Raw genomic sequence first — 13278 nt, forward strand, 5'->3', positions numbered from 1 at the left:
ACAGGGCTTGTTTGATTGTTGAGAAGTAATGTTACCCCCTTCCACTGAGGACAGGCCAAGAGAGAAGGGCTGTCAGTTATAAGAACCATGCGGGTGACTAGAAAGAACATCCTTACTGTACCTGGGAGACCCCGCACACAGCATCATCTGGCCTCTGGAGAATCCACATACAAAAATAACTCTGCCCTTGATATTTGCCCAGTCACGTGTCTATCAGAGGCAGATAACTCTTACGTCATGGGTTACGCATCTTACTTTCTTGCAGAATGTCCCCCGTCTGTGGGCCGGGTCATGGCAGAGGGTGATCAAGCCCTCTTCCTGGTGATCTATGTGTAGCCATCACATCCTCCTGAGTAGTGAGGATACCCAGAAAGCTGCAGGTGCTCTGAATTTCAGATCCCTGCCTACTCTTGTGGAGACCACTTGGCTTGTCTGCCTAACTTGGCCGTCGATGTTTTCTCACGGCATCATGCACAGCCTTCGAGACTTTGCCATCTGTTTATTTGCCATTCTTCCACAGCCACCCTTGTCCTGGGGGGGTCTGCAACATAACCATGCACCTCCCGGAATCCCCTGACCACCCCACAGCTGGTCTCTTCGCCCACACCACCAGCTTTCACCCTGTTCCTACAGCTTCACCCCGACATTCTGGGCCCCATCTTTAGGGACAGCAGGTCTGGTCTCAGCTTTTTCTGGCTTGGTTGCTGCTTGTGGGGGGTCTCCAGAGGGGTGTCAGGCCAGATCGCCCAGGCAGGGGGTCTCATCTTCTGAAGAAGTTGAGGGTCCAGCTGCTGTCAGAATTCTATGCGTAGATGTCCTTGCTTGCACCACCTGCCAGCAATTTTCCTGCCAGGGAGGAACCAGAACAAAAGGACGTGTAGTTAGCGATATGAGGGTGTGTCGCATGAGGGATGGGACTGAGAAACCTGGACACACCAGTGTCCTTCCTCACCCCGCTGGCATTTGCCTAGTGATCTCCTACCGGGTCCCCATCCTTAGGTGCTCTGGTCTGTTCAAACTGTACCTCCCACTGCCACCCAGTGAACTCCAGCAACTAATCAGTGACTATGAGCTTGTATAACCTGAAGCCATTTCTGCCCGTGTTGTCCTTAATACTGCTGTCATTAACACTCCACCTTTAATGGCCCCTGAGTCCCTCTAGAGTCAAGTCCACGCCGTGTGCCTGACTTCCAGGCCCCAGAAGGCACAGTCTCATCTGATCTATCCAGCTGCTCTCGCTGCTCCCTGACACCTCCCACCGTCCACATGGTCGAAAGGTCCCGTCTCGGACCCTCAGCCTGCACCAGCGTCAGGCGCGTTCCTCTCTCCTGAAAGAGTTCCTGCCACCACCTGGCTCCTCCTTACCCCACCCCTACCCTGCTGGAATGTTCTCGAGTCTCCTTTCCACAATGCTGAATCCAGTCCCTCTAGGCCCGGCTGAACCCACACCTCCGAGAGCCCCTTTGGCTGTCCCCTGCATGACTGATCTCTCTGCTGCCTTTACCATCTGGCCCACACTCTATTGCAAAGCCTGTGAGATGTGCTGCCCAAAGTCCTGTGTTTAACATCCGCCTCTACCGTGGCCTGGGCAAAGTTAAACTCCTTGCTTGTCATCTCTGACGCAATGCATGTGTCTCTGTGACTATCACAAAGCACTCCAAGGGCAAGCCCGCGTAGCCAAACAAGCGAGCAATCATTGTCATTGCTGTTTCTGCACGTGAAATGGAAGCAGCAATAACAAGGTGTTTGTGAAACCGCTTTGGAAAAGGTAAATGAGGTTTCCATAAACTCCAGTTGCTATCATGATTGTGCCCATGCAGTAGACTTCTGCAGAAGGAAAAGACTTCATATTTGTGATTTAAATCATTTGGGAGCAAGCCCTAAGGTCCATAACATGGAGTAACTTGTAATCTTACTCGAGCACAAATTTAACTGTAAAGCCTGGTGTTCAGGACAGCAGTTTGCCTGGTGACTGTCACTGACTCTCTGGCGTCAGACTCACAAGGTCATTGCCAGGGGCTTCCTACTGGCTTCGTGAGGGTACAGTAGCTCTTGGAAAGTGGTGAGAAAAAAAAAAAAAAAGAGCAAAAATCTCTGTGTGAAAGTCCAGTGGCCATCAGGTGAAAGGTAACACCTTAGCAAATGGTCAAAGTTTTCTTTGGTTGTTTCAAAGGGAAATGAACAGAAAACTCATTGCTCTTCCCACACACATGTGATTAAGGAAAAGACTGTACAAGCACTTCTGCGTTCATAAATGTGGAGTTGTGTCAGGTGCCTGAACACAAGTTCCAAATGCTAAGGGTCATTAGACTCAAATTCTCCTGCTATGGATGTAAATTAAACATCACAAGCTTTCTCCCTGGACTGTTCTATGGCTCCACCTACAGTATGTTCTTAGGGAATGCACTGTAATTTATTATTATTTTTTTTATTTTTATTTATTTATTTATTTTTTTTGAGACGGGGTCTCCTTCTGTCGCCAGGCTGGGTGCAGTGGCGATCTTGGCTCACTGCAACCTCAGACTCCCAGGGTTCAAACGATTCTCCTGCCTCAGCCTCTCGAGTAGCTGGGATTACAGGCGCGTGCCACCATGCCCGGTTAATTTTTGTATTTTTAGTAGAGACGGGGTTTCACCGTGTTGGGCAGGATGATCTCGATCTCGATCTCCTGACCTCGTGATCCGCCCGCCTCAGCCTCCCAAAGTGCTGGGATTACAGGCGTGAGCCACTGAATGCATCATACTTTTTATGTGAGCCCAAAGAATACATCACTGGGGAAGTCCATGTGATCTAGAGTTTAAAATGGCTGATTAAAAAGTTGGGATCAGCTCGACCAACATGGAGAAACCCTGTCTCTACTAAAAATACAAAATTAGCCGGGCATGGTGGCGCATGCCTGTAATCTCAGCTACTCGGGAGGCTGAGTCAGGAGAATCGCTTGAACCCGGACGGCAGAGGTTGCGGTGAGCCGGGATTGCGCCACTGCACTCCAGCCTGGGCAACAAGAGCAAAACTCCGTCTCAAAACAAAACGAAAAAAAAAAAAAAAAAGTTGGATTTTTTTTTTTTTCTCCCTCCTGAAACCCTACGAAAATAACAGTGTAAGAAAATTTTACAGAGGAGAGAGGAGGTAAATTACACAGACAAATAAATCAGAATAGTGGATAAAAATATTTAAAGCCAATTTGCAGGTGATGGAAAGCCCCTGGAGAAATAGCATTTTACTTGGGAGGGGGCAAGATTTAAAGCCTGAGTCCCTGCTGAGACCAATGAGATACAACCTGATTTGCCCCCAGGAACCTCTAAAGGCTCAGGAGGTGAGAGTGTCAGGTGAACAGAGGCAGGGTTGAGGGGCAGAGCTAAAAACTGGTTGCAGGTAGACACGCCTTTTCAGGTCTCCTTTGCAACCTCACAAAGCCAAGCACCTACTCATCCCACCACCTTGTCAAAAGATGTAAAATTTATTCTGGAGAAACTAGACCAGAAAGGCCTAGACTCAAGGAAAGCTGGCACCATGTGAGGCCCTGGAGGAACCGTACTGAAAGCAAGGAGTTAAGTGTGAGGGGAAAGTCCACATGCTGAACGGTGAGACAGTTGGCCGAAACTTCCCCTGCTCTGCTCCCAAGGTAATATCAAACAGGCAGTTGGAGAATATTTTCCTGGAAAAACCAAAGGATTCCAAGAAAAAAAGGCCTGTAGACACTGGAGGCTGCCAGTGAGACAGCCTGATCCCAGCTTCATCACTCTGCAGTAAGCTCACCACTCCACAAGCTCCAAAGACACAGAGATTCCAGTAAGCTTCTTAGTACTTCACTCATGAAGTGAACAGAGATCATCAAATTACAGACATCTCAGGAAAGCCTCTGAAAGGTCAAAACCAAAGACAGAAACTCAGAGGAAACAGAAAATTCCAGAAGCAAGAAAAAAACTTCAGATATATTAAAAATCCTCAGATAAATAAGATGGACTATTTTATCCATGAAACAAGAACAGGCTGCTATTAAAAAAGGACCCACCCTAGAAGAAGAAAATAATTCTTTGGAAATGAAAAATATGACAGCCAAAATCAAAACTTCAACAGAAGAGCTAGAAACGAAAGTTGAGGACCTCTCCCAGAAAGTAGAATGGAAAAGAATAGAGAAAAAATAAGGAAATTTGAGAACCAGCCCAGGGGATCCAGAGTTACAGAAAAAGAGAACAGGCAAAAAGAATGAAAGAACATTATTAAAGAAATCGTTTTTTAAATGTTCAAGAATTGAAAACATGCATTTCCAGACCCCGTAGTGCCCAATGAACACTCAAGAAAATGGATAAAGATAGACCCACATCAAGGTAAAGCATCATGAAATGTAGAAATTAGGATATCACATTTTACCAAAAGCATCATTAGAAACTAGAAGACAATGAGGGTGGTTTTCAATCTCAAATGCTATCCTCATCAAAGCAACTACTTGCAGCAGAGAGGCCGAAGGAAATCTGTGGGCAATAGTAAAGAGGTGCTCCGGCCGGGCGCGGTGGCTCACGTCTGTCATCCCAGCACTTTGAGAGGCCGAGGTGGATGGATCACGAGGTTAGGAGATCGAGACCATCCTGGCTAACACGGTGAAACGCCACTAAAAATACAAAAAAAAAAAAAAAAAAAGGCTAGGCGTGGCGGCGGGCGCCTGTAGTCCCAGCTACTCGGGAGCCTGAGGCAGGAGAATGGCGTGAACCCGGGAGGCAGAGCTTGCAGTGAGCTGAGATAGCACCACAGCACTCCAGCCTGGGCAACAGAGTGAGACTCCGTCACAGAAAAAAAAAAAAAAAAAGAGGTGTTCCAGGACTGTGGTGAAGCAACGGGCCTAGACCATCCCGGAGCAGAGAGACAGAGTGGCCCCAGAAGTCAAGATGAAGGTGAGAGAGAGCCTGGTGCATTTGCATGTAGGAGGAGATTTACGTTTCTGGTGGGAAGTTTACTGAACCCCACTCTCCATTTGGGTATCAGTGATAGGTATATAGAAAACTAAACAAGGAAAAAGAAGATGTTCAGCGACTCCAGAAGAAAGCAAAAAGTAGTGCGAGAAAGGAAACAGAATTACAACCCTGCACATTATGTGGCTCGAGGAGGAATACTACTGACACCATCATAATGAAGTAGGATGAACACTGAACTAATAAATATGTCATTTATATTACAGTGGGTTGAGATGGGTGTGTGTCTATATTGTGGAGAGTTAACGGTGGGTAGTGCAAGAAAGCTAAATCCTTATCTTCCATAGTTGGAAGTCAAATTTCCTAAGACTTAAAAAGTAAAAATTAAAAAGCAATGTAAGTATGTTACAGGTCTGGCATCCCTAATCCCAAAATCCAAAATCCAAAATGCTCCAAAGTCTGAAACTTGTTGAGCACCAACGTGAAATAGTGACACCTCTGCCTTCTGGTGGTTCGATGTACGCTAACTTTGTTTCATGCACAGAGTTATTTAAAAATTACCTTCAGACTATGTGTACAAAGTGTATATGAAACATAAGTGAATTTTGGTTTAGACTTGGGTACCATCCCCAAGATACCTCATTATGTATATGCAAATATTCCAAAATAAAAAAAAAACTCTAAAATTTGAAACACGTCTGGTGCAGGTATGTGAGATAAAGGATCTGCAACCTGTACTAAGAAATCCAGTGACAAATGTAGAAGAAACAGCTAAAGAGTTCCAAGAAATTGCTTCTGAAGGATGCAAGATAGGGATTAGGAAGTGTAGGGCAGGGGATTGTTACTGTTGTTATAAGCCTTATTGAAATATTTTACCTTTTTACACTTAGACTAATATTTTAATTTAAAAGAAAAGAAATGACACATGAAAATGGCCCCAAACCGAGTCTCTAGACTAAGAGCCGAGTTCTGAGGTTGCCAGATTTAGCAAAAACAAACAAAAAAGGACACCAGGTACATTTAAATTTTACATTTAAATCTTTTAGTACAAGTACGTCCCAAACATTGCACAAATTACTCCTAGTTTATCTAAAATTCAAATTTAACAGGTGTCCTCTGTTTGTTCTAGGAACCCTATGCCTGATGTCCAACACATCCACAACAATGCCCGTAACCATGATTGCAGAGTATCCAGAAAGAGAAAAGCTTAACAACCTGCAGAAGGAGAGAAGTGCATGTACAAAGAAATCAGAAAAGCGTTGACTTCTTGCAGCAAGGGTGGAAGTTAGGAAGCAGCAGAGCAACGCTTTCAAAATTCTAAGAAACCACGATACCCATTCTGGAATTTACCATCCATCCAGTAATTAATAAAGTTTGAGAACAAAGTTTGAGAACCGGATAAAGGCATTTTTAGGCATGAAAGCTCAAAACTGTACTTTCTATTTACCCTTTCTTACCCTACTGAAGGGTTTGTCCCATCCAGAGAAGAAATAAACCAAGAAAGAAGAAACATATAGTCCAGGAAAACGAAGACCCAATGTAGAAGGGAAGGAAAAGAATTCCCAGGACACCAGCTGTACAGGGCAGAGGGCAAGCAGGCAACACAGTGGGGGAGGGAAGCCTCCGGAATGGAAGGCTGCAAGGGGAAAGGAACCAAATGGCTCAGAGCCTGATGCATCTGACCCCATGGAAAACCATGTTTAGAGGGTTTTTTTCCAACTCCGTTGGCAAATCTGGAAAGAATTATAAACAGGAACACTGAAAATTAAGCAGGTGAAGAAAATGAGGCAATTATTAACAAAATGTTTACAAAAGATTAAATGAACATTATAATATACTGCTTGGCAATGCAGAAAATAGTCTTTGATAGTGATAATGACAGATACACTGAACACTGATTTAACGAAAAAATTATGGGGGAGGCAGAGAAAGTGGTAGACGACATACGGCTTCATGTACAAAGGCAAGAGGTAATGCCCATCACGCAGAGTCACAGTCCTTATGGTAGCCCAAAGGCCCTGTGCAATCTGTGTCGCCCTGGCTTACCCCACCCAAATTACTCTCCTCCTCATTCACTTTCCTCCAGCAGTAAAGGCCCCTTTGCTGTTCTGTTCCTCAGTTACCCCACATCCTCCCACCTCAGGGCCTTTGCACATGCTGTTTCCTTTGCTTAGCATGCCCTTCCCCTAATATCCACAGGGTCCAGTCCTCCCATCCTACAGGTTCTGTGCTCAGATGCCATCTTCTCAGTAAGGTCACCCCCTTCTCCCACTCCGTTTTTTAACACTGTACTTCTTCCCTGACATTCCCTACATTACCTCTGCTGTTGTTTACTTTTCTCCATATTATTTATAATCACCTCTATAAAGGGCACCACCTCATTATAATGAGACGGTTATAGTAATATTTCATTTAAATATTTGTTTATTCTCCCTACTGGAAGGAAAGCACCATGAGGACACGGAATTCTGTTTGCTACATGTATCCATAATTTGTTTGCTGATGCATCCATGGTTAGAACAGAGTGACTGGCACATAGTAGGTGCTTTAGAAAATGAAAAAGTAAATCAAGAAATAGCAACATCTGCATTTACTGGGAAAAAATAGAGGTCAATCCCAGAAAATGAACTTAAAATAATTGAAAGTGGTCCCCCTATGGATTGGCTTCATGGTAAGGAAGAGAGAGACATAGGCAAGCTGTTTCTCCTTGGAAGCCTTATACTATTGATATGGTTTTGAATCTGTGTCTCCACCCAAACCTTATGTCAAATGTAATCTCCAATATTAGAGGTAGGTTCTGGTGGGAGGTGACTGGGGAATGGGGGTGGAGTTCTCATGAATGGTTTAGCACCATGTCCTTGGTGCTGTCCTTGAGATAGCGAGTGAGTTCTCATGATATCTGGTTGTTTAAAAGTATGTGGCACTGCGCACCTTGCTCTCTTGCTTCTGGTTTCGCCCTGTGAATTGCCTGCTCCCACTTTGACTTCTACCATGAGTAAAAGCTCACTGAAGCTTCCCCAGAAGCAGATGCCTCCACGCTTCCTGTACATACAACCTACAGAACCGTGAGCCAGTTAAACCTCTTTTCTTATAAATTATCCACTCTCAGGTATTTCCTTATAGCAATGTGAGAATGGCCTAATATAACTATTGTTTCATTTTTCAAACTGTGTACATGTATTATTTTAATAAAAAGTAAAGAATTTTTAAAAACATGATCATTGTTTTGCCCTCCACCCAAATCATATTTCATTCTAATACCAAAATGAAGTGACTATTGAATTATCTATCCCACCACCTCCAATTGACTCCCAAGTACCGAAGCTTTCACCTTCCCAAAGCTCTCAGCCCCATTCACTTCTTTCCATCTCCATCACCACTGCCCTAGTCCCACCTTTCACCTGGCGATGGACATAAGTTTTATAATTGGTCCACCTGCATCCATCCAGTCCCTCCAGTCCATTACCCTGTGGCCAGACTGATACTTTCACTCACAAATCCGATCATATTACCCCATCTGATATGGTTAGGCTGTGTCCCTACTCAAATCTCCTGTTGAATTGTAATCCCCAATGTTGGGGGCGGGACCTGGTGGGAGGTGATTGGATCATGGGGGTGGATTTCCCCCTTGCTGTTCTCATGATAGTGAGTGAGTTCTCATGAGATCTGATTGTTTGAAAGTGTGCAGCACTTCCCCTTTTGCTCTCTCTCCTGCCACCACGTGAAGACATGGTTCCTTCTCATTCACCCTTCCACCATGACTGTAAGTTTCCTGAAGCCTCTCCAGTCATGTTTCCTGTATAGCCTGTGGAACTGTGAGTCTATTAAACCTCTTTTCTTCATAAGTTACCAAGTCTCAGGTAGCTCTTTATAGCAGTGTGAGAACTAACAAACCTTTTCACCACCCCACCACTTGAAACCCACTAAGGCATTCATCCCATGGCTCCAAGGCTGAAGATAAAACTCTTTAAGCTGTGGACCTAGCTCCAAGCTCACCGTGCTTATACTTACCATGTTTCTCTAATCATGGGGCCTTGGATATACTGTCCCCTCTCCCTGCAATGTGGTTTCTACCTCCTTTGACTATTTAACTCCTGCTAGTCATTCAAATATCAGCTAAAATGTCATTGAGTTAAATGTCCCTAATTTGGACTTTCATAGCAGTTTTGTGGGTATCAGTTCCTAGTAACATGTGCACAGATGCAATTTTACATTTGGGCTTAATGGATTAACATCTCCTTCCACTCCTCCTCCTCATCAGCACACATACACACACACACATACACACACACACACACACACACACACACACACACACACATAAGCTCCATAAAAGGAAGAAATCTTTTGTTTCATTTATCACTATATCCCCAGTGCCTAGAAGACAGGAAGACCTGAATATCTATATGCTGAAAAATTGGTGTGAAACACTATTCTTTACTATGGCAATAACCAGTATGTATTGCTTTGGTTTAAATAACATTTTATTCATCTGTCTCATCTCTACCCTAAAATTCTACAACTTGGAGATCACATGTTTTTTCTTTGAATGCCCTGCTTCCCTCTCTCCTCTCTATATTACCAGTCCCCATTTTTAGATATAAAATTTAAATGTCTGGAAATGGAAACTGACTGACAGAAAGTGTGCAAAAGATCATGTGTTGTATGAGTTTCTCTGCCGGCAAGCTAACATGGTACAGAACCCTCCTTCACAGTTCACCTTTTAGACATAATCATCGACGGTACATTTCCAGCACTTCACCTTCCTCTTTAAATACGTTACCTTCCTCTGCACTTCAATACATATTCAATTAGCTGAATTCCACTGATCATCTGATAGGGCGCTTTAGGCAAATCTAATGATTTTCATCTTGCCTCAAGTCTATTAAGTTTTAACACCTATGCTTTGTGCTGTAGATGTCTCTATTTTCTTCTCAGTTTTATAAAATAAGGACAAAAAATGCCAAAAATAAGATTAAATCAATCTTATTAATCTTTATTATTTATTTTATAATCTTAATAAATTGCCAGATTATTATACAGAAAAGATGCTGATACTGGCTGGCTGATGGGGCCACCATAACATTGCTCATCTGTCAGCTAACGCACACGTTTCCAAATTCAGCACAAGATGGGGGCATTGGGGGATTCTAAATTTGAACATGGAATGTTGAGCACCACTTGTTTATACTCCTTGTGCAATTAGGTACTGCCTGATAATCCAATATTGATGTCACCCTTTGCGAGAGTAAAATGAGTTTAAATTCATCCTTTTTCTTCCTGCTCATCAGGATTATAAGATCAACCAAATATTCTTTAAAGTTCCTTCTAAGGAGTAAGACTATCAGGTTGTCTTCCTTAAATAGGGTCCCCTCAGACACAAGCTGCAATCAACACGGGGCGTCCTAAATTTTTATGTTCACAATATAACACAATTGAGAATCTTCCTTGTGTGCACTTTAAAAACACCCTATCCTCTGCCTCCAATCAGTCTCCGGCAACAGCTAGCTATTGGGGGACACATCCCTAAATGGGCTCCACTCCCCAGAGCTTGGGCTATGCCACATCAGCAGGGAATTCTGGGACCAGAATCTGAACCATCCTTCTTGCTGACCCAGTGTGTACCACTGACCATCTCAGTCTCATGGGAGTTAGGCTCAACAGATGTTTCCCAAGCATTCTGCCATTTCTGTGATCGATGTGGAACATGTCATCCCTTAAAACCTTGAGCTTGGTAAAATTTTCTACTTCCCTCAGATTTGTCACCAGAGCCCTGTGCATTCATTCCCGGGAGGTAAAGAAGTGGCATGCAACGAGTTAGGGCTACAGTTTATGCTTTTTCGTAATAGCCACTCTGGCTGGTGTGAGATGGTATCTCATTGTGGGTTTGATTTCCATTTCTCTAATGATGAGTGATATTGAGCTTTTTTCATATGCTTATTGATCACGTGCATGCCTTCTTTGGAAAAGTGTCTGTTCAGGTCTTTTGCCCACTTTTTAATGGGGTTGTTACTTACAGGAAAATAGTCCAGACACTCTGAAGCGTCACTTTATCTTTAAGAGGATATATATATATATATCATAATCATCAATGAAATGCAAACAAAATACCATTTTATGCCCAAATCAACTGCTTCTTTCTCCAACTAGAATATTCAGGAGTGACATAAACCCTTTCATACAGAGCTTATGATTTCTTTTCCCTGTTTGCCTCTTACCATAGCCATCCATTGTAACTCTTCATGATGGAAGCTTTTTCTCTTCCAAAAGAAAAAGTACACAGTCATTATAAATAATTCACTGACTTCAGAAAACTATAAAAAAGAAACAAAAAATTGTGAATGTCCCTTCTACCCAGAAAAGAAGCACTTTGCCTTTGGAGCCACACAGACTTGGTCTTAGGCCAGTTGCTCGGTGGCCTCTGATAAATGGGAACTATAATTGAAGCTACTCCACAATGGGAGGATTTAAGATCATGTTGATATAAGGCACAGTGTTCTGTAACTGCTAGCTATGACTATTATTATTAACATACTTCCAGTCTTTTTTCTACGCATGTATACATACATGTCAATGGGCACTTTTTATGTTTCCACCAAAAGGTGGCTTTTGTTTCCTGAATAGTTATTTAGAAAATACATTGCTTTGATAAATAAATACGGTTGACTTTGAACAACTTGGGATTAGGGGTGCCGACCCCTGAGCAGTTGAAAATTTGCATATAACTTTTGACTCTCCCAAAACTTAACTGCTAATAACCTACTGTCGACCGGAAGCCTTGCTGATGACATAAAAAGTCATTTAACACATATTTTGTATGTCATATGTATTATGTAGCATATTCTTACAATAAAGTAAGCTAGAGAAAAGAAAATGTTAGGAAAATAATAAGGAAGAGAAAATATAGTTACTGGTTATTAAGTGGAAGTGTATCATCGTAAGGTCTTCATCCTCATTGTCTTCACACGGAGTAGGCTGAGGAGAAGGAGGAAGAGGAAGGGTCGGTCTTGCTGTTCCAGGGGTGGCAGAAGCAGAAGAAAATCCATGCGTAAGTGGGCTCATGTAGTTTAAATCTATGTTGTTTACAGGTCAACTACATTCAATTTATTAAGATTATAAATCTTTAAACCAAGTCTTCCTTAAGCTTTTGAGTTCAATGTACAAACTTTATTATTCTATGCATAAGGAGAGTTTGCCTGCTTTTTTATGCATATTATGCCTGAACTCCTGAGAGCCTTTGAAAGCAATCAGAGCAGGAGAATATCTTTAAGGACATGTATTATGGACCAATGTTTGTGTTTCCCCAAAACTCACATGCTGAAGCCCTACACCTCAGGATGCCTGTATTTGAAGATGGACCTCTAAGGAAGTAGTTAAGGTTACATGAGGTCATAAGGGTGGGGCCCTAGTCCCATGGGATTGGTGACCTCATAAAAAAGGGACAGACGCTGGAGCTCTTTCTCACTCTGTGCACAGAGGAAAGGCCATGTGCACCCTCAGTGAGAAGGCAGCCATCTGCAAGCCAGGAAGAGAGCCCTCACCAGGAACCAACTTGCCGACATCTTGATGATGGATTTCTAGCCACCACAGCAGTTAAAAAATAAGTCTCTGTTATTGAAGCCTGCAAGTGTATGGTATTTAGTTATGGCAGATAGGTTATGTGCTCTGTTTAAAATCAGGCAGCAGGTAAACAGCGAATAGACATAACAAAGTTTCTCATTTTTCAGAGGCGACTGAGTAAACTGGACCATCATATCCCATTTCATGTAGGCTACACTTGAAACGCAATAAGAGGTCAAGAAAGGCAGCTGTCTTCAGTCACTGCTCTGCAAATAGTATCACCCTGTAAATTCACTGGTAGCCCCCAGTGTGTGTAAGGTGCCATGCTACCACCTCCCAGTATCAAAGGCAGGGAGCAGGGCTCCTAGACAAGCCAGGAGCCACAGACGCTGCAGGCAAAGCTTTAGGTTTGCTTCTGAATAAACCTATTCGTCAAACATCTCCACTCAACTTGATTCCCAGGCAGCTCTGAAATTTTTATGGAGGACATCCCAAGAACAAAAGAGACACTGTTCCTTACCACCCCCTCCAAGCAGTCTGAGGAAGGGATTCTTAGGCTCCGGGAGAGGGTCAAGGGGATGCCACTGTGGCCATGGCCACAGGAGGTGGAACTTATGAGACCCTGCAGCCAAGGACAGTCAGATGATGATAACCACCCCATCCCTCCCCACCTTATGCCCTCTTAGTGAGTGTGCTTATTTTCTACTCTGTCAGAGTGGAACACTTGGAGAGCGGTCTCTGCAGCCTAGCGCAGCAGCACCCAAATACAAAGCCTCTCTTCAAACCGCCTGTGAGCTGCAGAGCCCAC

General features: G+C 43.4%; 1 protein-coding gene across 3 annotated transcripts in view; it reads right to left on the minus strand.

Moving 5' to 3' along the window:
- Positions 1 to 479: 479 nt before the first annotated feature.
- Positions 480 to 13278, minus strand: part of KCNA6 (potassium voltage-gated channel subfamily A member 6) — a 41491-nt gene continuing 28692 nt past the window's right edge. For 2 of the 3 annotated variants that reach the window (XM_055281025.2, XM_055281026.2), the window contains exon 2: positions 480 to 846. The gene's annotated coding sequence lies outside the window, so the exon portion shown is untranslated. Of the gene's footprint in view, positions 847 to 11821; positions 11921 to 13278 lie in introns of those variants that run through there. The other variant, XM_063639810.1, reaches the window with a different exon arrangement.

The sequence above is a fragment of the Symphalangus syndactylus genome, chromosome 5, assembly GCF_028878055.3.
Source record: "Symphalangus syndactylus isolate Jambi chromosome 5, NHGRI_mSymSyn1-v2.1_pri, whole genome shotgun sequence".
Lineage (NCBI taxonomy): Eukaryota > Metazoa > Chordata > Mammalia > Primates > Hylobatidae > Symphalangus > Symphalangus syndactylus.